The sequence below is a fragment of the Momordica charantia genome (assembly GCF_013281855.1).
Source record: "Momordica charantia cultivar OHB3-1 chromosome 9 unlocalized genomic scaffold, Mcharantia_2.0 BLBB01000009.1, whole genome shotgun sequence".
NCBI lineage: Eukaryota > Viridiplantae > Streptophyta > Magnoliopsida > Cucurbitales > Cucurbitaceae > Momordica > Momordica charantia.
In genome coordinates, this window is record NW_028275167.1 from 12,187,171 (window position 1) to 12,214,192 (window position 27,022).

The following is a 27,022-nucleotide window of genomic DNA, read 5'->3' on the forward strand; positions in this document are numbered from 1 at the left end:
AAAAGATTTTTACCTTCAAAGTGGACCACAAAAACATTTCCGTGAAGAATAACATGTGGTTAGAAAGATGATTTCATTAAATTTCTCCAGCTAAGCTCAAAGAAGGAGTGAGGTACATGAGATAAACTCTTGGGGAGTTACGCAACCAATTCTCAAAGTTATTTGTCCAAAGAAATTGGGTCATTTCTACTCTTCTATTCATTTGATCCTACTCTAATCTCTCACCAAAGCTCTTAAAAATATATTTCAATCTCTTATTGTTCCAGAGATTTGACAAAATATCCATGAATTCTTGGTTTCCTTTTCTTTAAAAAGGAAGCCTGCAAACTTTTATTCATTGTCAAGCTTTATTGCAAAATCATGATTTCTATCCTCCATTACTCCTAATGTTAAATTCATTTTTTTTTGTAACCGATCTTTTTCTTGTCAATTATAAGGTTGAGTTTATGAAGCAGTTTAATCAAACAAGATGTACAATGCTATGAGTTACCTTTGATTGTTCTCTAAATTGGCACATGAGATACCTCTACAAAATCATCCCTACCAAACCTAATATGGTTGAGAAATTACCTTTATGTGTATATCTTTTATCAGGTTAAGGCATTCATAAAAAAAAAGGAACAAAAGAAAAATGAAAAATGAAAAAGAGTTGGCGGGTTTCCTCCATATTGACATTACCTTTTTCTCATTTGATTCTTTGCTAAATCATTGCTAATAAGAAGGATGAGAATATACAAAAAAGTAATATCTTTGCAAAATATGGAAAAACTTCTTTTTCTCTCAACCATATTTTTACAAATCATGCATTCACATCACTTGCATACATATTCTTAAAAAAAAAAAGTTTTCATATCATAGTTAGATTATGAAATTTTAAGTATCATGCATTGTGCATTCATAATCACATTTCATTCTCAGAACAAAAATTAGTATCATGCATACATGTTGCATTCTAGCTTTCAATAAGCATATACATGATGACATCATGCATTGAAGATCAAATTCATTGGTTAAGCTAAATAAAAAACAGATCATATGCTGTCACACACTTTCAAGTGATAAAAATAAATGCGAAATAAAATGGAGCATCATTCATGACATTGGGGCAATACACATTTGTAGATACACACATCCATCATAAGATAGTTGCACTAGAGGTCGCGCAGCAACTTCCCGTGGAGCCTCCTGCGGATCCCTTTAGCTTTTCCTCGACCTTTAGAGTTAGAACTAGTTTATAAGCCACACTCAATTGTTAGCGATAGGGTACCCAATCTTCATTTGTTATTTCTGGTAGGAGCTCTTTCATTTATAATGAGACGCAATTTAATATAAGTACAACATTCCACCGCATCCATTCCTATCCCATACTTTATGATCTTTGGGCATTCCAGTCGTTGACTCCTCACGTCACTACGGGCGTTTCTAGGACCAACCAGTGCCTCACCTGCACAAGTACCTACGTAGTGTAGTGTTGTTTTGTTATGATGAATTGGATTGGTCTAACCTCTCGCTCGGATGTCAGAATTTCGCTACGATAAGTACTCCATATTGCCATTGGAAGTTCGCATTAGTATAAACACGTGGTGTTAGTCTTATCATCATGTGTCAAGTGCATATCTCATGTACTTAGCAAGTTTAAAAGAAACTCTAAACCCTACATTTAGGTGGCATATCCTTATTAGAAGAGGAAAATTTTATCACCTCGGTACTTCCACTGTCTACCGAGCCAACGCCCGTTATGGCCGAGCCAACCATGTCTCCTTTGGTCTCGTTCCCATTCTTTGTTTGAACCGACCTAGTAGTGTCTTGCTTAGCCACATATTTTAACAAACTCCACGACAACACGCCGTAATTCTTACTTACCTTAAAGAGCCGTTGAGGCCTGGTCGGGTGCCTATATATAGAAATCATTTGCTTCTATCTAAAGTACGCGAACATTGTTTTTCCCTTGAATACAACTCGGATTCTTCCTCACTTGGGCTTTGGAGTGTTTTCTCTTGCAAGTCTCCTGCTCAGCAAAATCCAGCTCATCTTAAAGGTCATCATTCCGTCCAAGCCGAGCTCGTAAGCTTGGTATTTTTTGTGATCAAACATTTATCTTCGGTTAAATCGAACCCGATCCAAGTCGAGGTCGAAGCCTGTTATTAAAGCCGGGTCCGTTGCATTTTATCATTCGATTAAATCGAACCCGATCCAAGCCGAGGTCGAAGCCCGTTGTTAAAGCCAGGTCCATTGCATTTTATCATTCGGTTAAATCGAATCTGATCCAAGTCGAGATTGAAGCCTGTGTTATAGACAGGTCCGTTGCATTTTCTCATTTGGTTAAATCGAACCCAGTCCAAGTCGAGGTCGAAGCCTGTTGTTAAAGCCAGGTCCGTTGCATTTTATCTTTCGATTAAATCGAACCCGATCCAAGTCGAGGTCGAAGCCTGTGTTAAAGCCAGGTCCGTTGCATTTTATCATTCGGTTAAATCGAACCCGATCCAAGTCGAGGTCGAAGCCTGTTGTTAAAGCCAGGTCCGTTGCATTTTATCTTTCGGTTAAATCGAACCCGATCCAAGTCGAGGTCGAAGCCTGTTGTTAAAGCTAGGTCCGTTGCATTTTATCATTTGATTAAATCGAACCCGATCCAAGATTGTGGTCGAAGCCTGTGTCAAGCCAGGTCCATCGCACTTATCATGTTGATTAAATCAAACCCGATCCAAGATCGAGGTTAAAGCCTATATCAAGTACGAGGTTCTTTGCATGTCAGGATCCCGTCAAGTGTCCAGTTGGGTCCATCTCTATCTTGTCTGAATAAAATTTTTGCCTCCCCAAATACTTTGTCTTTTGCCTTTGTCTACCATTTTAGTTCTGCAAGGATATACAAAGGGGGGCAAGCTGTAGACACCACATTTCGTCCGGCTTATTTTTACTTTTACTTTTAATTTATATTATTGTATTTTATTTTATTGAGGTTTATTTTAATTAAAGAATAACATAGGTTTACTTTATTATTAATTTTAATATAAAGTTTAAATTAACTAAAATTAAAATGTTAGATTTATTTAAATGTTAATTTTATTAATAAGAAAATAAAAAAATTATTTGTTTAGATTTTGTTTTATTATTAAAATAAAAATAGATAAATAAACATGATTTGTTTTTAAGTAAATAAATTTTTTTTTTTAAAAAAGAGAGATTTTGTTTTATTTAACAGTTTTTTTCTCCCCTTTGATTTTTTCCTTCATACGTGTATCCCCTCCCCTTCTTCTCCTCCCTCTTTTTCTCTCTTCTCTTCCCCCTTTTTCTTTTTTATCGTTAGTTTTTAGGTGTATTTAAGAAGGGCTGTAGTGGGGAGGAGAGGACGGACAGAACACCCATACAGAAGAATTCACTTCCTTCTTTCTCTCTACCATCACCTTCTCTTCTTCTTCACTCAGGCCGGCGACCCCGACGATACACAGACCGCACGCGTCCCCCGGTGATCACAAGTTCAGACAACCTGCACCATACTAGTCCGGCGCAAAACTTCTACAACCGACGCACGGATCACCGACCACCTGACTTCGACCTCGAGTGCTCCTTCATAGTTTTCAGACCCGCGGGCACACCTAGAATTTCCTCACTGCAGTACGTGGTATAGAAAAAAGTTGTTTTAGAAATGATTTGATTTTTTTATTTGTTTTAAATAAGCTTGTTTTAAATTTGATATTATATATATACATATATATATTAAATAATTTTTTTTAAATATGATTTGATATATTTTAAAATAAATTTGTTAAAATAAATTTGTTTAAATATGATTTGATATATTTTAAAATAAATTTGTTAAAATAAATTTGTTTAAATATGATTTGATATATTTTAAAATAAATTTGTTTAGATATGATTTGATATATTTTAAAATAAATTTGTTTAAATATGATTTGATATATTTTAAAATAAATTTGTTTAAGTATGATTTAATATTTTAAAATAAATTTGTTTAAATATGATTTGCTTATTTTAAAATAAGTTTTAAATTTTATTTTTATTTTATTATTATTATTATTTTAATATTATTTTTCGTTTTAGTTTATTGTTTTATTTTATTTTTTAAAACATTTTTTTAAAATAAAGATTTGTATGATAAGAATTAATACTAAGTTGTATCATATGGTGTTGGCATAGTGGTAGGTTACTTAGGATTAATTCACATGGCTTAGGTTGAGTCTTTGCTTGCCTAAATTAATGTTTTTTTATATATCATTATTTTACCAAACAACTATTTTAGATAAAATGTTTTTTAAATATAAAAAAAAAAAACTTTCGTTTTTATAAGATTTCAAATCTTAAAACATTTATATAAAATTTTAAATAATATCTTAGTAGGTTGCCACCCAGAATAGTTCAAGAGTTACATATCATTTTGTATGTAAATTTCGTTGGTTTGTAAGAAATTTTATTTGCACCATTTTGATAGAAAGGAATGTTTAAAATGGATGTAAGAATGATTGTTCTGTTGAGATTATTGATTTATTGTACATCCATTTAGAATTTGTTAGTCAAAGTTCAGGTCAAAGTTAAGGAAAAGTTGACCGTAGACTCCATAGTTAGTCGGGGTCTGTGGTCGGCGCGACTCGTTCTAGGACTAGTAGATGTTTTGGGACGGGTCGTGTCAGTTTGGTATTAGGGCATAAAGATCCTGCATTAGATAAGAAGTTGCATTATAGTTCATGTTGTGAGTGTTTGATATGCATTACATTATAGAAAGTCATGCATCGATGTGGAAGGTTTAAGAATTTGAAACTCAACAGGTACCTGGTGGGTGAAGTGCAATGGAGGAAGAAGTACTAGGTGAGACTAGTCTCCGACCAGAAGATCCACAAGAGAATATTAATGACCAAGATGAACGGGTGATGGCAAGAATTGCTACTCTTGGAATAAGAATGTTGAGGAGTGATCCCGAGAAAAACTTCAAGATTGGGTGACTCAAAGCTTTAAGGGCGACTACTTTTTCTGGGACGATTGATCCAGCTGATGTAGAGTCCTAGATGAAAAAGCTAGAAAAATGTTTTAATGTGATGGAGTGTCCAGAAGACAGGAAAGTTAGGCTGGCTATGTAAAGACCCAAATTTCTGATACGATTAACGAAGTAACGGTCCTATAACACTTACTGAATCCTCCTATTTAAGGTATCGAAAATGTAATGTTCTCCTAATGCAACATACAAAATGGAGGTACACAATAATGGAATATCCATGAGATAACATCCGCCTCAGTGGTCAGGAATCCAATAAAAAAAGAAAATAATCGTTTTGTCTCGTAATCCCAAATACATCAGTAATTCGAATAGTAAAAATACCCATAAAGCAATAAGAGAAAGTGTCCTTTGAGTTAACCCAATGTCTAATTCCCATTTTATTTCATAGCAATAAGATTTTAACGGTGTCTGTATTGCACAACATTATTCCCTAGCCTAACTAACGCAGCTAGTGATCCCTCCTCAGTCAGACCTCCTCCACGTCATCACCACGGTCGGCCCGGTTCACACCTGAAACAATTAAAGTAGAGGGGGGGGGGGTGAGTACATAAAATACTCCGTAAGTAGCCCACCCTAACTAAACACCACAACACGCTCGTAATCACGACCACATCAAATGAGAACAATAACAGAACAAACAGATAGGCAGCACGGGATAATAATAATAGATTAACATTTCCATACAAGCAACCCAACGCCTAGACCTCCGGGACTCCAACCACACGACCCACTAGCCTTTGTCCCTACTTGAACTAACGCTCACTCCCACCCTATGTTAGTATTCCAAGTCTAACTTTTCGAGGCGTAACGGCCCTTGACATTTATTCCCAAGATACCGACCTCCCTCTACAACGCTTGGTGTTCGACCTTGCCATTTATCCCCAAGGTCTTGAACTGTTGCTCATAAGCACCACTTCACGTTAGTCCTCCGAGTCCAACTCTTCGAGTCGTATTGGCCCTTGACATTTATTCCCAAGGTCCCAATACCTCTCTACAGAAGCTTGAAGTTCGACCTTGCCATTTATCCCCAAGGCCTTGAACTGTGCACCAGTCCTTGACATTTATCGCCAAGGTACCGATGACTACCCGGCGTATTGGTTCTTGACATTTATTCCCAAGACCCCAATACTTCTCCATAGAAATCTGATGTTCGGCCTTGCCATTTATTCCCAAGGCACCCACTCAAAGCTTTGAATAACCATGCGACTAGTATGCATTTTCAATTCAGACACCCCACAGGTTAACGAACCACTAACCCGACCCGTCACTCGTGACAATTCCCACTAATCCTCCAAAGACAACCTATAAGTAAGTCTTCCACATTTCAATTCACAGCTCAATTTTTACCAGCATGCTTTTCTTCGTACCAAACAATACACTAACTCAGCAGTTTCCAACAAAACAATATAAAACTATATAACAGGCTATCAACACATGCATTTCGTCTCCGACATGTTTACAAACGTCATGGATTAACTACTTCCAACTACAATAATCAGAACTGACCAATCACATCCAACAGCAAGAAATCTATGCATTCTCATAATGTCTAGCAATGAAAACAGTAACACGTAATACAACGATAATCACTAAGAGTTCACAAACCAAGGCTAACAACTTTCTAATGCACAAAATAAATTATTCTAATTAAAAATCAGCACCAAAACCATTTCGTTAACAATAAATAACGCACGCACTCGCCCCCTGGTGCTACTTACTCACTGCTATGCTCCTATAATTTGTGTCAACTCACCACCTAAACAACAATAGACAACGAAATAATTAATACAAAATTTCCAGCTGTCTAAATTCATTCTAAGAGATATTGCAATGTCTATTACCGCAAAAATCGACTTCGTCTAGGTGTGGGTAACTCAGGCCTAACTCGAATAAATGTGGGTTGCGTAAATCGAGCCTCTAATGGTTATGGGTAGGTGCCGGGATCGGAAACTGCTGCTGTCCGGACTATTTTAGCAGTAAAAACTCATCAAAACGATGCCCACGACGCTGTGTGCAGCAAGAACCCGCGCCACGACCCGATGCTATCGGAATCCGCGCACCACCGCTGCTGCCCGACGCCCGCGCAACACCGCCGCTGCCCGACACCCGCGCAACGCTGCTGCCGACGCTCGCGCACCGCTGCTGCCCAACGTCCGCGAACTGCTGCTGCCCGTCACCCGCGCACACCTGCTGCTACCGGAAAATCGTGCACTCGCTGCTGTGCGACGCCGCACACCGCCGTTGCCCGGAGTCGCCCGCCGCGGTTGCCTGTCGCGCCGTCGCTTGCTGCTGCTGCTGTCAAAACCGCCGGTGGTCGCCGTCCATCGAGTGTTTCAGGAGGGTTGAGGTGCCGGTAGAAGAAAGAAAACGAAAACTAAAACGGGTGGAAAAGAAGAGGTTCACGAATGGGAGGGGATTTTGGGGGCTAGGGTTTTCTCCACGCTTTCTTTTGTTTTTACAAGAAGGGACACACTTGGGCTAGGTTCTTTTATTTTTCCCTCTTGTTTTAAAACAAGAAAAGCCCACTTACTTAGATACTTAATTTGGGCCCAACGGACCAGAACAATTATAAAGAAAACAATTTCCTCGTTACATAATAATTAGATACGTAAGTACACTTCAACACTCATAACAATTACCGCAGTAGCTCGAAATAAAATGAAATTAAATTAAAAAAATAATTTCTAAGAAAAGAGGCTCGGAGACTCGAGGTAAACTAACCTGAGTAACGCGGGGCGTGACAGGCTACATCTCGGCTAGAAGGAGGAGCTGATGAGTGGTGGGAATCGGTTATAGTGAGACAATCAGGATCAGAAGAATTAAGCCGGGGAGAATTCAAAAAAATTGTTTAATGAAGCATACTACCCACGATCCTACAGAGATGCAAAAAGAAGTGAGTTCCTAATGCTAGTACAGGGGTCGATGACAGTTGCAGAAGACCAGAAAAATATGTAAAACTTTCAAAGTATGCCACCGCTATAATCGAGGATGAGATTGACAGGTGTAGACGATTTGAGGATGGGTTGCGATAAGAGATCCGAAGTCGTATTACTGCATCTGGATGGCATGACAATTCCTTTCTTCTTCTCAGTCCTAGCAGCCGCTTCTACTAAATGCCCAAACTCATGCTATCCAGATGCAGTAATACGACTTCGAATCTTTTCTCGCAACCCATCCTCAAATCGTCTACACCTGTTAATCCATCCTCAATTATAGTGATAACATGCTTTGAAAGTTCTACATATTTTTTCTAGTATTCTGCAACTGTCATCAACTCCTATACTAGCTTTAAGAACTCAATTCTTTTCGCATTTCTGTAGGATCGTGGGTAGTATGCTTCATTAAACAATTTTTTGAATTCTCCCCATCTTAATTCTTTAGATCGTGGTTGTCTCACTATAACCGACTCCCACCAATCACCAGCTCCTCCTTCTAGTAGAAATGTAGCCAACCTAACTTTCTTGTCTTGTAGACACCCCATCATATTAAAACATTTTTCTATCTTTTTCATCCAGGACTCTGCATCAATTGGATCTGCTGTCCCAGAAAAAGTGGTCGCCCCTAAAGCTTTAAGTCGCTAAATCTTGAAGTTTTTCTCGGGATCACTCCTCAACATTCTTATTCCAAGAGTAGCAATTCTTGCCATCACCCGTTCATCTTGGTCATTAATATTCTCTTGTGGATCTTCTAGTTGGAGACTAGTCTCGCCTACTACTTCTTCCTCCATTTCACTTCACCCACCAGGTACCTGCTGAGTTTCAAATTCTTAAAACTTACGTATTCTGCCACCTCAATGCATGACTTTCTATAACGTAATGCATATCAAACACTCAAAACATGAACTATAATGCAACTTCTTATCTAATGCAGGATCTTTATGCTCTGATACCAAACTGACACGAGTCGTCCCAAAACACCTACTAGTCCTAGAACGAGTCGCGCCGACCACAGACCCCGACTAACTATGGAGTTCATGGTCAACTTTTCCTTAACTTTGACCTGAACTTTGACTAACAAATTCTAAATGGATGCACAATAAATCAATAATCTCAACAGAACAACCATTCTTACCTCCATTCTAAACATTCCTTTCTATCAAAAGGGTGCAGATAAAATTTCTTACAAACTAACGAAATTTACATACAAAATGATATGCAACTCTTGAACTATTATGGGTGGCAGAAGCTGAACTACTATCTCCTTGAAATTCAGAAACTCAGGTACAGCTTAGGGGAAAAACATAGGAAAAAGAGTGAGCTGGAAAGCTCAATGAATGGTAAGTTGATAAAAAGTATTCTTGTGAAATTTATTTCATAAACAACTGAATTTCAAGCTTTGAAAAACATTATAAAACTGGAGCAAAGTTATAAACTTGAGCCACTAAAAATTCAGTAAACTTTCTCATAATAAACTTGTAACAACAATTCCTTTCTAGGCAAAACAAAAAGACAACCCTTGCCAAGCTCAGAATTTGGAATTCAGATTTGGCCCTAATCGCCCCAACATTCCCCTGCGTCCCCTGCGACCTAGTTACGCCAACTTCTCAACCTGCTTTAAAAACACATTCTAAAAATATATAAAACATTATTCTTTCAAACATAAAACAAGCTAGTGAAAACACAACACCACACATGCACCCATATTCTATTCTGGTCTACTGGCGTAGAGTAATATTAATAAACACAGCAGAATAATTCTGGTCTACTAGCATAGAGTAATCTTAATACGTAGAGCAGGATAATTCTCTCAACACGTCCCAAAAACCATTTATTTCTGGGTATACTATAGGAACACATTCATATAGCATATGGGTAATCGCCTGGATACAATAACATGGTGGTTTGAAAACCATTCTCATAAACCGTTCTAAAAGTATTTTCTTATTCTTTCTAATAACTTTTCTAACTTTCTCAAATCATTTCTAAAATATTTCTTTCTAAATACGCCTTTATGAAAAATTCTAAAATCATTTTCTGAAATCTCTTTCTAAATAACATTTCAAACATTTCTCCAAAATCGTAAAACATTTCTAAATTTTCAGACAAACACATTTTCTTTCATTCTCAGCAAAAATGCTAAATCATACCTAATATGTATAATTTCTCAGAAATTCTATATCAATAGATACTAGAAAATATTTAATAAAATAACCACTCACAAATCCTTTAAATTGAGTCGTCATCTACTCCAATTTCTGACTGACCTAAAATATCGATTGAATACCATATTAACTCATTTAATTCCAACATAAACTTAATTCAAACTTAAACCACAATATCTTCAAATAAAACAAATTATCAATTAAACAAACCATTCTCTTTCTTCATTAAATACCCACTTTCTTTTCTCTCCTATTGTCTTAAATGTGGGTCCCACAATAAATCATTTAATTTCTTCTCCTTTTCAAAACCCACTTGAATCTCTTTTTCCCTTAAGCATTTTTTTTGGCTTAATTTAAAACTACAAATTTCTCTCTCTCTCTTCCAACAACAACTCATCTTCTTCTTCTTTTTTCTCCCCACAGTTCCCCCTTTTTTTTTTCTTTTTCTGCAATTTCTCAAAAAACCAACATAGCCCTCCTAAATTTGTAGCCAAAAGATAAAAATTAACTCTTGATTTTTCTGTCTTTCTCTACCTTTCTTCTCCATCTTCAAACCCTCTCATCTTTACCCATTTACAGCCATTACATCACAACAATAAACCAAAAAAAAAAAAAAACCCACAAAGCAGAACTTTATCCTCTGTTCAAACGATTAGGAGAGTTGCAAGTACACTATTTCTTCTAAATAATTTCTTAAACATAACAATAACAACCCATAAATTCACAAATTCGAAGGATTTCTTAAAGAAGAAAACCTCCAACTAAATTCTAATTTCCACAATCTCAACTCTAAAGCATAAGTACTTACCAATTTCACTCCTTCTCTGAAAAATCTCAAAATCAGCACAAACTAAAATTCAATCTTCCTTTCTCCTTTGTTTTTTCTTCTTCTACGTTCTCCTCCTTTTCTTTTCTTTCTTTTCTGTTCTTTTCATTCATTTCCTTCTTTCTTTTCTTTTCTTTCTTTTATCCTGCCATATGTTTTACACGGGCCCCAAAACTAAAATTTGCCTTTTTTTTATTTCCTTGGTGGTAAAAGACTAAAATGCCCCTTATAACTTTACTTTTTTTTAGAAATCGAATGACGAATGGGTCCTTACACAACTTCCAAGGAAAAATTATTTTCTAGTAAACCGATACAAAATCTAAATTTTCCAACACTTTCTTTTAAAATACAAAAAAATTCTAGTTTTAAAAAATAGTAAATAGTTTTTAAAAGATGGAATTTTGAAGAATGAAAAACAAATCTGAGCTACTCGCTCTATACCAATTGTAGGATCGTATGGCAACATGGGGGGGGGGGGGTGGGGGTGAATAGGGTTGCGTACCGACTTTTCAATTTTAGAAAAAAAATTAAGATAAATAAAAATCAAACGAAATTAAAATGCACAAATTAAAACGAGTAGAGAGAGATGACACCATGAATTTTTATAGTGGTTTGGAAATTCCTACTCCACTTCCCAAGACTCATTCTTGGGTATTTTTATTGCACCGGCTCTCTTACGGGTAAAAACCAAACTGATCGACCATCCTTTTGTCCTAGGCTAAAAAGAAACCCATGATCCTTTTAACTTGTTGAGGATCTAACCAATTATGTTTTTTCACAACCTAAGGTGTACCCACACCTTAATACAAAACCCAAAATGTAAAATAAGCAATACAAATAAAACACCTCACTAAGGTAGATTGACAAATTTTGCACTAAAGCAATAGCTAAAAAAGCTACACTCTAATGTATCTCTCACAAAAAAAAAAGACAAATTTTTGTGTGGAGAGAATGAAAATTTGAGAGCAAAATAACTGAAGAGAGAAATGTAGCTTTTGCTTCGATAATTGGTGTGTTGAAGAATATGAAATTGGTGGCTATAAATAGAGTTTCGAGGATGAATTTTTGCCATTGGATTTAGCGCAACAAAGAACGAATGGTGTAGATTAAGATGAATGATAAGGTAAAAGAAGAAAATAAATTTTACGAAGATTTAGAGAAATTAGTGGAGATTGAGAAATTATGGAGATTGAGATAAATTTGTGGAAATGGATTTGTGGAATTTGAAAGCGCCACATGTTGTCTTCTCATCTGTTTGATTGTTTGATGTCACGTTAGCATAAGTATGTCATCTTGATACCACATGTCAACTTCTGAGTGGCCCATTTGTCCATGTCACCCGCCACGTATGATTTTTCTCCTGATTTGTCTGGATCATAACTTCTTTGTTTGAACTCCGATTTAAGTGATTCGAAAGGCGTTTGATTCGTCTTTCCAAGCTCTACGCTATGTTCTAACAGAATATGGGGTCTTTTTCGTTGAACGTTTATTCTCATAGTCATCAAGCCACGCTTGAAATTTGACATCTTCTTCAGGATATCCACAACTGGATTGTATTGTATGACCTTCTGTCGTTTCCCATCTTCCTTCACTTCAAATGACCCACGTAACCTCCATGACACTTTCCTTTTCCATTGTGGGCGACGATTTTGCAGACGTGGCAATGGCTGTGATAGGAGACATACCTCGTCCAGGTTTACATCTTGTGATCATCCGGTATCTTGATGTCTGTTTCTGAAGAACTCTCGACATATAGATCCTGAAAGTTAGTGAAGTTAGGAACTCCTAAAATAGCCAAAATGAATGTGTGCAACATTGTGTCGTACCTCTTGTATCGGTGTCTGGTACCGAATAGGGTCGAACTCAACGCCTTCCACATGCTCGGATGCACCAGCGACCAATACGTCCTGAACAAAGATCTGTTAACTAACAAACAAAACTTAATCGTACTTGATGAGGATACATTTTTACCTTTGTACTTTCCAACGCGCCCATACTTTGAACGTCCTTGGGATCATTGTGAGGCACTCCTCGAAGCACCTATGCTATCTCAGGTTCCACAACTTTTTTCTTGACATCCGCTCTCGTGTGGACCTCTACTACCTCGGGGTACTCTGGTTCTTTATAAGCCTTTTGCACACCTGCTTCTCTATGGACATCTGATGCACTCTGGACCATTATGTCCATATGTTCCATGACGTCCATATGGTTCATTCCTGCTCCATCCCCACGTCCATCGCCTTTAAGATCATTGTCTGTTGCATCTCCAAGAGTAATTCCTCCATTTCCCATACTCTTTGCTCCACCAGCATCATCGCCTCATTTGTCTCTTCGCATGTCGGCCGGATCGATTGATTGACCCTATACGTAAAATGACATATTACATGATCCCAATAGTGAAAACATACAAGAATACAAAATTTAATTAATGAAAAACTTACCCTGGCAATCCGTCGCAAATACTTTCATTTGGACTTCAACTTACCCTCCACACCTTCTAGCCTCTTTTCCATAGCACCCATACGCATGTCCAAACTTCCAACCGCTTATACATCGTATTCTTGCTCTTCTTGTTCTTGTTCTCATTCTTCTTCTTTGTGGTCTATCTGTCTTCTGTATCATAAACATCGGCAGGAGCATCAACATTGGCAGATGGACGTTCTATGACATCGTCCTGACACTCGCATGCAGTTCGTGGATGTTTGAGGCCTTCTTCCTCACTTTCCACCACATCTGATGCTGGTGGTTCGATTGTCCTATTCAAAAACGTCGTCTCCGCTTCATGCTGTTCTAAGCTCCTGGTTGTGGCTTGCACGGAATATGGTATCACCAAGGTACGGTTTGAGAACAAGTGCAGTATAAAGTTAGTCACTTACTGTTGTAGACTAGAAGATGTCTCTTTCCAGCACGAGCCATCCTGTCGAATGACCACACCTCCACCAGAGAGTGCGAGGTACGACGTCATCATTAACCTTCCTAGCAACTCGACCAGTAAGGGAAGATATCGTCTCATACCCCCACACTGTTGGGTGTGTTGTCCTAAACTCGTAGTTTGTACTTATGTAAAAACAAATTTATATTCAATAAAGTCATGGTTTCATATTCAATCAATTTGCTGTGTAATTTATAGGATTGCATTCTCCAAATCCAATAAACTAAAAATCCAAGGTTATTATCATGTAATTGGGACAATATATATACTGGGTATATATTTGATATACCCTTGATATACATGTGGATAATGTTCTGGGAATAACCTAAAGGGTCTATAGTATATGGATAAGGTAGGGTACCTTATCCTGGCAACACTATAGATACAACCTGCTTTGTAAATATTACAGACGACTCGATCGAGGTCGTTCGTGTGGAGACATACGAGTGGGGTTATCCTATACAATGAGTTTGTATAAGACTGGATCACGAGTAGCCAATTTTTAGATGTAACGTCATTGACTAACAGATTGTTATTTCATAGGATGACCAGACAACTCATTCTCAATCTTGAGTGAGTTATGGACTCGTGCCCGTGAGGGCTCGTTATTTGATCTGTATGAGGTGAGAGTGGCCCGAGTCACCGACTCAATATTCCTACCATTTTGGGGCAAGACCGAGTGGGGATTTGGGAACATAACTTCAGGATATGAAATTCACTCCTCCTCGACTTTAATGGAGTAGATGAGTGTTCTCTTAAATGCTGACTCCGAGACTTGAACAAGGGGCCCCACCCTCTCACTAGACCAAGAGGGATTTCCAGTTATTGGTCGGACCATAACCGAGTTGTTCATTAGAGGAGCAATGGTATTTAAGGAGTAAGATGTAACTCAGGGGTAAAACGGTAATTTGACCTAGCTTGAGTTACGAGCGCTCGTGAAGGATTGACTTGCAGTTAATGGTCATATGTCCGTGGACACGAAAAACATTATGCAGTGAGAAGAGTGCAGCTGCGGGTCTTTAGTGAATGACATGCAGTTAACAAATGTTGATTAACTCAGTTAATGAGTTTGACCGATTAATCTTGTATCGTTGGAGCTTCTGATCTGTAGGTCCATTAGGTCCCTTTGCTAGCTCACAACGGGTAAAACGAGGATCAATATTTTTGAAATAATTTGAAGTGTTCAAATTATTTAAGAGAATGTATATAATGTATATTCGTACGTTGTATATAAATATATATTAATTTTGAATAAATGTTCAAAATTAATACTATATATTATGAGAGAAATATTTGACTAGGATTCAAATAATTAATATGTGATATTTAATTAAAAGATAAATAATTAATTGTTAATTAATTAATTATTTATTTAATATTGGAATTTGATTAATTAATTATTAATTAAATAATTATGTTTTAATTAGATTAGTAATTAATTAAATCATTAATTAACTAAATTAGTTAAATGTTAGTTAATTTAATTTAATTATGATTTGTTAATTAAATAAAAAAACCAAAAAAAGGGAAAAACCAACTCCCCTATACAAATGGAGGAGAGTGGTGACATGGGGTAACTCCCCATGTCCTTTTTTTTTGTTTGTAAACAATGCAGCAAGGTTTTGCATTTGCTGCTCTTCTCTCTTGAACCTGCAAAACGAGAAACAGAGAAAAACTTTCTCTACAGTAAAAATTCTCTTTATCACCAAAGAATTCTCTGTTGGTTCCCACACAACCGGATCTTTGTCGGAGTCATAGCAAGGAAGGTCGTGGTGGTGGTTTCATTGAAGAAAGGTTATTCAAAAGTAAATTTCATTTTCCCCTATTTTTTTTGTTCCTAGAATGTGCTATATTTTTATCCTCAAAATTTAAGAACACGTTCGTCGTTTTCGCTGTGGGATTAACGTCCCTTCACACGCCTGCATAAATTACAAAGAATGTTAGTAAACATTAATGGGTCCATAATAACTATGAAAATTGTATGAAATTTATTTACCTGGAACACCCACAGGAAACCATACAGACTGTACGATTTCCTCAACGACCTATTAGCCGCCTTCTTCGACAGTGTTTGCTTAAGACTTTTTATTGTCTTATCAAACGACAACCATCCACAGTCATGGTTGCATCAAACTTCCTAATCGTTTACTGATATAGAAATGAGTGATCACAGAGTACATGAAGAAAGCCTACAAGAGGAGCAAGCTCAAATCAGCTCAAATGAAGCTTATGCTCAAAGTCAACCCAATCATGAGCCAATCATTATGTCACAAGGTCAATCACAAGATCTAGAGCTAAAAGACTACAAGAAGAATTGAATCGTCACTTCCAAGCTGAGGTTCTCATACTTGGTGAAGAGTTGCATCACTTCAAGCTTGGAAAGACATCTTGTCCTCCAAGAAACTTCATGAATCTAAAAATCCAGATTCATCCACATATTTAATTGATTATGTATTTTTCAAATCCATATATTTGCATTTAAAAGGGTTCATGAATGTATTTGAAGGGGTGGTGGCTGTATTTGGACTATTTAGGTCGATGGTTGTGTCTTTTCAATTACTATAAATAGGGATGTACATTTGCTTTTCAAACACAACATTTGGATGATTTCAAATTGAGTTTAGTCTCTCTCAAGCTTTAAGTTTTCTTTGTATTCTTGTGTTAGAATGCATATTTTAGAACTTTCAATCTAGTTTGATACTTTAGGTTGTGGAGAGTTCGAAATCTTGAAGATAGGAACAAGTTCTCTTTTCTTCTTGATCTTTGATCATCTTACCAAGCATAAATCTGTTTAACTTTTTTGGGGTGGTTAATCATCTAGTTATTGGGGTTATTCATATTATTTTTGTGGGGGTTCACCTTGTATAAGGGAGTTCTCAAGCATAATTGAGGTAGTTCCTTTATCATCTACTATTCCGAGCAAACTACTATCACATTCCAAGCTTCTCTCCTGCCCCAACAGTACTAATTCCACGAAGTAGACGATCGAGACATTCACCGCGTCGAAGTCCTTGTTGCGCCTCTGGTTAATAGCAAGAGGGACGAGTGCAAGTGCACACTGTCACAAGTAATAATCTGGAAATATTCCAAGTTCGTCTCCACAGGGACTAGTTTTCTTTTAAAATTGATTTTGCAAATTGTTGGAATGAGCAATCGAGTTTGGGAACAAATATAATTGATTGGTTGAAATGCACGTTTTATAATTTAATAAAATAGAATTTTGAAACCAACCCTCATACTACTGACTAATTTGAAGAGAAATGAATTACACCTATCAGAATCTCACACTAAATTTACTCTCTAATTGCAAACTGGTTCAACTCCTATTCCATACCGCTTTTAGTTTGTTTAGAAGATTAGGCCAGTATTTAAAACATGTCTGTAAAATACTAGAAGAATCCTAAGTAATTAAAACTTCAACTTACGTTTAATGGGTAAGAGAGCCTATGTCTAGGATCTTGTTTAAGTTCTTATGTCTAAGTAACTTCCCATTTTATCTTGATGAACTCCGTTGACTCTAACATTTTCAGAATTAAACTCAACTGTTGTGATTTAAACAAGTGGTCAGCAAGTAAAATCAACTAGATTAATTAACTCAATCAAGATAAGCAATTTGAGCATAAACGTCGTGCTATCTGATAGATGTAATTAAAATGATGGGAACTAAGTCATTCGTAAGAGGGTTGGAAAAGCAAATTAGCTACTCATAAAAAAATGAAAAATAGAAATAATAAGAAGTGGATTGAAATAAAATATCATATTAAATTTAAGAAGTAATTACAATAGCTAAATTAAAATCGAGAACCAAAATCTAAAGAAAATGATAACAACAAAAAGGAATTGCAATAAAAATAATTCAAGGAATGTTGAGCAAAATTAAAGACAAAACAAATTCTAGAAACGTAAATTCTAGAGAGGAAACAAGCTGGAATTTTAAATGTCAAGTGAGCTCCCCTTGAAGCTTGATGGAACTTGGTATTTATAAGCTAAACCTTGCAAGTTGGTGGAGAAAATCTTGGGTATTTGAGTGGAGGAGCTACAATGGGGCTTAACAGCATTTGGTTGCACGGATCAAGGGATGGGTTGAGATTTCTTCCAACTGCCCGGTCAACAAAAGCCCTTATTTGTAGGTGGAGAATGCGCCAGGCGCATTGCTGAAGTTTCTGGAGTGTTGGCGATGCGCTAGACGCATCGCTGCTAGCTTTAAGATAGCCTCTGTGTCAACTGCAGCAGGTGTATTACTGCTTTCTCCTTCATTTTCCCTATAAAACATATATATTTCCTCATAATTCCTTCTATTTATCCAAAACCAAGTGTACAAGTCTTTCCTAAGAAATAGTACCATTTATACCGGATTCAATGCATGAAACATATGTATTTAATTTCAAAAGACACTAAACATGCACAATTTGTAAACACTTTTTCCTAAAATTCAAGACTTATTACACCCCCAAACTTGAAACTTTGCTTGTCCCCAAGCAAGAACAACAACTATCAAATCAATAGTAAGCATGCAAAATTCAAGAATAAACCAAACATCAAGAAGAGCCGAGTAATTTGCTCATATGGTGTCTCAGGAGGAACGTCAAAGCTCTAATCCCTACTACTTTTCTCAAGCAAAATCATCATAAGGCCACCTTTGTTTAAAAGATAAAAGCTTTTCAAAATCTTCTATTGTCTCACTCAAAAAACTTTTCCAAATCCAGTAGAGACTATGCACACTCCCTTTAATGAAATTTTCTAGCACAAAAATGACTCGAAAATAGGACAGTCACTCAAGGGATTCTCTAGGCTGGCAACCAATCCGAGCTTGTCGATTAGTGAGTTGCACAAAGTCAAACTAGATCAAAGTTGCTACCATAAAATTATGAGTATCCCTAAGTGAGACTCTTTTTGCAAACAGAGTGGAAACTGAGTTAAGGCAAGCTTCCTTACTTTTCTTCTCTCATTAAGTTCTCTTGCCACATATTTTTTCCTTTCACGCTTTTGTCTTTCCACTCTTATTTTCATTTTGCTTTTCTTTGCAAAAATTTCTATCACTTTTTCCTTTTTTTCTTTTGCCACTTTTTCTTTGTTTTTCCACACTTTTTCTTACCTTTCTTATTTTATTTTATTATTTTTTTTCACTACATTCTATTAGGCTTGCTTACGCTACTCCCCCAAACTTGAGGGAGACAGTGTTCTCACTAGTTTTAAGTGTGAAAAATTTGAAGGTGCGTAAAAATTCTTTACCACTAAAGGACAATGATCCTCTTAAAAGATGTAAAAAGTTTAAAGGTTAAAACTAAAGAAGCAGAAATGAGTTTATCTTAAAACAACGTGGCAAATGAGTCATAGCTTGATCTAAATAGTAGAAAACAAAGCTCGTGCATATTCCTAATTATCATCATCGACATGAGAAAAGAACAAGAACCTACTCAAAAATGGCAAATCTAAGACTTTTCATGCTTAAAATTAATTAGACAATTCACTTGAAGATTCACAAAAACAAAAATCTGGCAGCAAGTTTTATTATTTCCATGCATGTCAATGCTAGCCCGGAGCAACACATCATAATATCCACGACTTGATAGCATGATTTCAAAAGACAAAATCAACTAACTACCTAAGTCCTAACATGCGCATCTACTAATTTATTTACAGAAATAGAACATGCATTGAATTAAATAATACTGGAGGTCACAAAAAACTCCTTGAATCATTTTCTTCATTGTTTGTAACATCACGATGTGGTTGAAGATGGTGGAAAGTAGATATGGTTGTGTCGTCTAGCACCAAGACAAGTTCTTAGAAAAATTTCCTCTTTTCATCTTAACCTCTCACATTTAAGCATGTTATTGTTCCTGCAAAATTATTCAAACTAAATAATAAAAAAAAACTAAACAAACAATGCGTGAATAAAGAAAGAAAAATAAAATAAAATACAAGACAAATCCCTCTTTAAGTTCTCAAAACCAAGGCGAGGGTCGCTTATTCGCTGAAATCCCCTCCCTATCACGGTGGTTCTATTTTTAAAGACAAATCCCTCTTTAAGTTCTCAAAACCAAGGCGAGGGTCGCTTGTTGCGCCTCTGCTTAATAGCAAGAGAGACGAGTGCAAGTGCACACTGTCACAAGTAATAATCTGGAAATATTCCAAGTTCGTCTCCACAGGGACTAGTTTTCTTTTAAAATTGATTTTGCAAATTGTTGGAATGAGCAATCGAGTTTGGGAATAAAAATAATTGATTGGTTGAAATGCACGTTTTATAATTTAATAAAATAGAATTTTGAAACCAATCCTCATACTACTGACTAATTTGAAGAGAAATGAATTACACCTATCAGAATCTCACACTAAATTTACTCTCTAATTGCAAACTGGTTCAACTCCTATTCCATACCGCTTTTGGTTTGTTTAGAAGATTAGGCCAGTATTTAAAACATGTCTGTAAAATACTAGAAGAATCCTAAATAATTAAAACTCCAACTTACGTTTAATGGGTAAGAGAGCCTATGTCTAGGATCTTGTTTAAGTTCTTATGTCTAAGTAACTTCCCATTTTATCTTGATGAACTCCGTTGACTCTAACATTTTCAGAATTAAACTCAACTGTTGTGATTTAAACAAGTGGTCAGCAAGTAAAATCAACTAGATTAATTAACTCAATCAAGATAAGCAATTTGAGTGTAAACGCCGTGCTATCTGATATATGTAATTAAAATGATGGGAACTAAGTCATTCGTAAGAGGGTTGGAAAGGCAAATTAGCTACTGATAAAAAAATGAAAAATAGAAATAATAAGAAGTGGATTGAAATAAAATATCATATTAAATTTAAGAAGTAATTACAATAGCTAAATTAAAATCGAGAACCAAAATCTAAAGAAAATGATAACAACAAAAAGGAATTGCAATAAAAATAATTCAAGGAATGTTGAGCAAAATTAAAGACGAAACAAATTCTAGAAACGTAAATTCTAGAGAGGAAACAAGCTGGAATTTTAAATGTCATATGAGCTCCCCTTGAAGCTTGATGGAACTTGGTATTTATACGCTAAACCTTGCAAGTTGGTGGAGAAAATCTTGGGTAGTTGAGTGGAGGAGCTACAATGGGGCTTAACAGCATTTGGTTGCACGGATCAAGGGATGGGTTGAGATTTCTTCCAACTGCCCGGTCAACAAAAGCCTTTATTTGTAGGTGGAAAATGCGCCAGACGCATTGCTGAAGTTTCTGGAGTGTTGGCGATGCGCCAGACGCATCGCTGCTAGCTTTAAGATAGCCTCTGTGTCAACTGCAGCAGGTGCATTGCTGCTTTCTCTTTCATTTTTCTCTATAAAACTTATATATTTCCTCATAATTCCATCTATTTATCCAAAACCAAGTGTACAAGTCTTTCCTAAGAAATAGTCCCATTTATACCGGATTCAATGCATGAAACATATGTATTTAATTTCAGAAGACACTAAACATGCACAATTTGTAAACACTTTTTCCTAAAATTCAAGACTTATCAAAGTCATCCTCAAACCGTAAAATTTTGTACTTCTTCTCGAAATCACCCAACATTAGGTCGACATTATCATCAAAGTACAAGGTCCTAAGCCTTCAAGGAAATGTGTCTTTCCTAATGGGAGCTCTCGAATATTTCAGGCCATTAATGAGGTCAAACTCTCTCCAACCGAACGACACTTTACTCCCAAACAAGTTTAAACTGATAGTGTCAGGACTGCTCTCCTCTACCTCCCTAAGCAATAAGCTATGTATCAGTGGTCTTTTAAATACGAGATCCACATCAAGGAGATAGCCAAATACAGTGTTCCTAAACAGACGAAGTTGACGGGAGGTAAGTTTCTTCTTAATAATCTCGGCCGTCTTCGCTATGTAGGATAGACAGGTCAGTTGGGACGAGGTATACAGCGAGGGAGGGATCTTCGGTACCATTTTCATTTCCATCTTACGACCAATAAGTAAAGACACAAAAACATGCACGCTTAGAATCAAACAAGCAAAGTTCACACAGAACTCAGACAAAGTCGTGCCCGAGAAATAAATATTACTCGAGCGAAGCTCAAATTTTCATGTTCATTGTTCCTTCTGTATCGGTCACTACCACGGGCAAGATCGGACCCGTGAAATTTTACAGAATGTACAATACTCTTAGCCACTTTGAAGAAATTTGGAACTTCGTCGAGGTTCGTAAACCTCTGTCAAATTTCCTGGGCACCACCTCGGGCAAAGTTGGGTCCGAAGGAACTAAAAGACAGCAACCTCGAGCGAAGTTTGAAGGATCCTCTCGAGGTTGCTGCCTTTTTATTCCCTTGGGCTTACCTCGCCCGAGGTAGTGCCCGAGAAATTTGACAGGGGCTTATGAACCTCAGCGACGTTTCAAATTTCCTCATACTTCGCTAAGAGTATTTTACATTCTGTAAGGAGAAAACAAAGAAATGTACGAATTCAACCGAAGAGCTTTAGAAAGGGACAACAAATCCTTCTTTACAATTCTAGATTGAAGTTGTTCCCAGGAAATTAAAATCAAGATGGTTTGAACCATTCATAGTTATGCACGTCTTCCCTCATGGTGCTATCAGAATTCCAGAACTGATCTGGGGTGATAATTTAAAATGAATGCAAAGGCTGAAGTATTACTGGGGAGAGCACTTGGTGAGAGATGCTAGGCTCACCAATTTGCTACAGATTGACTCTAAGTTCACCCATAATAAATGAAGCAGGACTTAATTTTCAATTAGCTCAATTGTTTCATTTTTTAGTTTGTGTTATTTCTATTTTCATTTAATTTTGCCTAGGTTATTTTGTTGTTTTCATTGTAATTTTAAATACAGGGGGCAGGAGATCTTGCAAAGCAAAGAGAATCGAGATACATAATTAAGGCTGGGCCGTGATGTGAAAGATGACAACGTGTATCGGAGTTAAGGAAGGAAGGTAGGAGCGTGCACAGCCTTAGCAACACAAGTGGCAAACATGCAGGTTGTCGAGCATGCAAGTTGGGGGTCCACTGCTCCGAAACCCTCGTTGCCCCCATCCCCCATCTCTGAAACCACCACCGTCGCCACCACAAAAACAACTACCGAAAACCTCCCACCACCCCCCATAGTCAAAGCACCCCTGCCCTTTATCATTCAACCATCGGTATCGCTCGAGGCCTCAACAGCGGATGCTCCAGCATCTGTCTTGAAAGAAGTGGCCGTCTCCATGCTTTTGATCGTGGAAGAGCTGACCCTCGCGGAGTAGTCTAAGGGGCAAACCACTTCTGGTCCGGCCTTGTGCACACGGCAGCAAAAACGTGCTCCACCATCACTGACATCCCCTAGTCTAGCTAAGAAGGTTAAGCCGGCCAGCTCCAGCAAGCCCCGAAAGGCAGCCCCTCCAGAAACAGCAAGCAATGGAAGAAGCCCTTAGGAACTTTAAAGACCGCTCTCTCATGTGTGAGGAAGCGGCAATCTGCTTCATCTTCTCTTTTGCAGGCTCCCACATCTTCAGGCTCAAGGAAAAAGCTCAATGGAGTGTTTTCGCACGACAAAAATTTTCAACGCTTCGTGGATCGAGCAACAATGGAGTCCTACAAGAAGATCAAACAAAGGGACTTTTTCTTGGAAAAAGGTTTCCGACCCGAGGATACACCTGCATTTGTCAAGAAGGCTGCCATTGAGCTAAGTTTGGAGCATTTCTATACTCCGCCCATTCCTGTCCTCGTTGAGTTGGTCCGTGCGTTCTATGCCAACTTTGATCCAGATTGTGTTGGTCGTACTGTGGTCAGGGAGGTAGAAGTTGATTGGTCCCCCGAACGAATAAACAAGATCCTCAAGCTGCCCAACACCTCTAAGGCGGACTTCAATGATTAGATGCAGCCCCCCACTACCGCAGCTGGAGCATGAACCAAATGGTTGCCCTCACTACAGCAGCTGGACTTCAATAACTGCCTTATGAGGGGATTTTTACCGTTCTTGTACATGAACCAAATGGTTGCCCTGAAATTGGGGATCGATATAAAAGAGCAGGGTTGTCTCAGTCGACAAGAACACATATCCCAAGAGATGAATTATTCCTTGACTGGTGCTGAAGCCAAGAAAGCAGACACCCCCATTTCGGAGAATGAGCTTACGACAATACTGGAGCTGGTTTTTGTATTTAGCTGGCGGTCTCTTGGAGCTTAACAATATTCTTTCACGAAATGGGTTACCTCTTTTATTTACCCATTGTATTTCTCCCATCCCTTATAAACTAAACCCAAATATCAGGGGAGATTCTCTACTGTAGTTGCAAATAGTGACGTTCTAGTTGATTACTTTTTTTGATAAATAGAGTTGTGTTTACATTTCGATCTTATTGATTTTTATATGATTCGGAAGGATATACAGGTAGTATGACTAGCTCTATTTGTGGTTAGCTACTCTTTTCTAGTAGATTTGTGGATGTTTAAAAATAAGATCCTTTAACCATGTTTAGAAATAGCTCTTAATGCTTGGGTATTTAGCAACAAAAGTTGTAATTGCTCATTTCTAGGTGTCTCAGAAGGGAATTGTGTCAGTTTGAGTCATCAGCATTATTTTCATGCTAGAGCGTCATCTGTGAGTGAATGAGAGCTTGAAGGAATCTTGTTGGGACTTTCTCTACCTTCAAAAAGATTAGAGACTCTGTAAGCGCACACGGTCATAAGTAATACTCGAAAGTAATCCAAGGTTGAATCCTTAGAGACTTGTTGCTTTCAAAACAGCTTTTAAGGAGTGAATGGTTCAAATATGCAATTGCAGTTTATGAAGAAAATAGTGATGAAATGTTGTTTTTTGGGGTTTTAACTATCAAGCAATTTAATAAAACTCAACATCTTTGCTTCCTACCTTAGTTTTGATGCAAAACATGAGAAATACACGTTGTTGGGAAAATGCACTAGACGCAATCCTAGCTTTTATTGGGAAACTGAGTTCTACTCTTTCACTACCACTTTTGATTGCTGCAGAGGCTAGGGTAACCTACAATCATATGTCTATGTGTGATTACAATCCTAGAGTATAATTATCAACTCACATGCATTATGGGACAGAAGGCCTATGTCTAGGACCATATTTTATGCACTTATGTCTAAGTCACATCCCATATTGGTTTCATAATGTTTTACCTAACTCACCATTCTCAGGGTTGAGCTTTAGTGTATAAATCAAGTTCTCACTGGCTGAATGGAAAAAAAGACGTGAAGAGAAGTTTTTAGAAACCAATCAAAAAAAAGTGCCAGACGCAATTCTGGACAAATCCCGAGCGTGTTGAAAGTCAAATCATTTTGACTAAGACATTCCACAAAAAGGTTGATAACTAATTTAGAACATTTTTAAAGGAAAGAAAATGCATGAAAACATAAAGGAAGTATTTTTCATTGAATTAAAATGAATAAACGAGCCGTACAATGAGTTCTAGCTTGACCCTCTTCTCTCTCAAGTGTGACGGGAGTGTAAACTCGCTAAAAAACTTAAGAACAACAGAATAAATGCAAAAAAGATAGAACTTGAATTAAAAGCAATACGGTAAGCAAAAGCATGAAAATACAAGAAAATAACAAGTAAAACTTGAATCTAAAGCTTAAGAACGAATTCTACAATGAAGAGAAAGTAAATGAAGTTGGAAACGAACTTGGAAGGGATGCTTTTCTGCTGGAGGGATGACTTTCTTATGTAGGCCCGTGGAGTTGTTGAACTTCCCACATTTTTAGGTGGAAATGAGTTGAGATACACCTAGCAACTCCCATTTGACTTAGACTCACGGTTACAACTTGATTCAACACATAGGAAAAGTCCTTCTTGCCCCTCATTAGTCGAAACACACGTTTTGCTAAAGTTGGTGTCCAAAATTGCGCTAGATGCAATTCTTGCTAAACAGAAAACTGTTATTTTCTTCCAACTTTGACCGCATTTTTCTCATATTTTTCCTAAAGTATCATAGTTTGAATTTTATACAGAAATGTTCTATGCATTTTCTACCTTAAGAATATGTAATTCTTTTTGGTGAATAATGATTGGAAAAGGGTCAAAATCGTGGTCAAACAGGCCTACCGACACATGTTTCTGCAGTAAAAGTCAACCTTAACAAATCTCCCCCGTCTTTCTCCCATTTATGTTCCCCCTTTTTCGCTAGTTGTGCTATAGCTTTTTTTTGCCCCAACATTTTGTTTAGATTTAGTGGCACACAACTTGATAATATTTTATTTCATATTGTCAGTATTCTTAAGCACAAACTTGAGATTTAATGCATTGAACCTATGGATTTTGACATTGTTAATACTACAATCGGCGTGAATAGTGTATATTTGCACTCGCATTCACTTCGGTTGTGGGAACACAACACCAAGCACGCTTAACGTTGGAGTTTTATTGATTGAGCCACCGAAAAGGAATGTGTTATCATCGAATTGTAAGGATTCATACTTTTTCACCATATCAATCAATGAGAGGTCAGTGTTATCATCGAAGTACAAGCTCTTAAGCCTCACTCAAAATGTGTCTCTCCTAACGGGATTCCTTCAATATTTCAGGCCGCTAATGAGGTCAAACTCTCTTCAACCAAAAGATATCCTAGTCCCAAACAAGTTTATGCCAATGATGTTTGGTCTACTCTTCTCCACCTTCCTAAGCAATAGGCTATGTATCAATGATCCGTTTAAATACGAGATCCACATCAAAGAGATGACCAAATATAGTCTTCCTAGAACATACTAAGTTGTCGAGGGGTGATTTTATCCTTAATAACCTGGAATTTCTTTGCTATATGCGATAAATAAGTCAATTGGACACAGGAATAGGTGGAGCGAGGGATTTTGGGTACCATTTCCATCTTACACAACCTGTAAGTGCATAAACAAAAAGTGCACATCCAAAATTAGACAAGCAGAAAAGACATAATATAAATACATAAACAGGTTCACTCTAATTCTAAGCGTACTGTTATATTCCTCTTTACAAAACTCGGGCAAGATTGTGATCGGGGAGTCGAACAGAAGTTAGAAAACTCGAGCGAAGTTCTAGAAGTTCTAGTGGAACTTCACTCAACGTTTGTAACTTCTACTGAAACCCTTGGTCCAAATCTTGAACTTTCGTGCATGGGGAATTTTACACAACGTAATCTCCCTCAAGGTCTTTTATTTCCAGCTTACTTTTGAGTCTATTCCTTT

At 37.2% G+C, this 27,022-nt stretch overlaps 1 long non-coding RNA gene across 1 annotated transcript; it reads right to left on the bottom strand.

Annotated features, from left to right (window-relative positions):
• Positions 1 to 5,205: 5,205 nt before the first annotated feature.
• LOC111022294 (uncharacterized) lies at positions 5,206 to 11,078 on the bottom strand. Its single transcript, XR_015793396.1, has 2 exons — positions 10,918 to 11,078; positions 5,206 to 5,518 (listed from the first exon to the last, which is right to left on the bottom strand). It is a non-coding gene; the product is annotated as an uncharacterized LOC111022294 (long non-coding RNA).
• Positions 11,079 to 27,022: the final 15,944 nt, after the last annotated feature.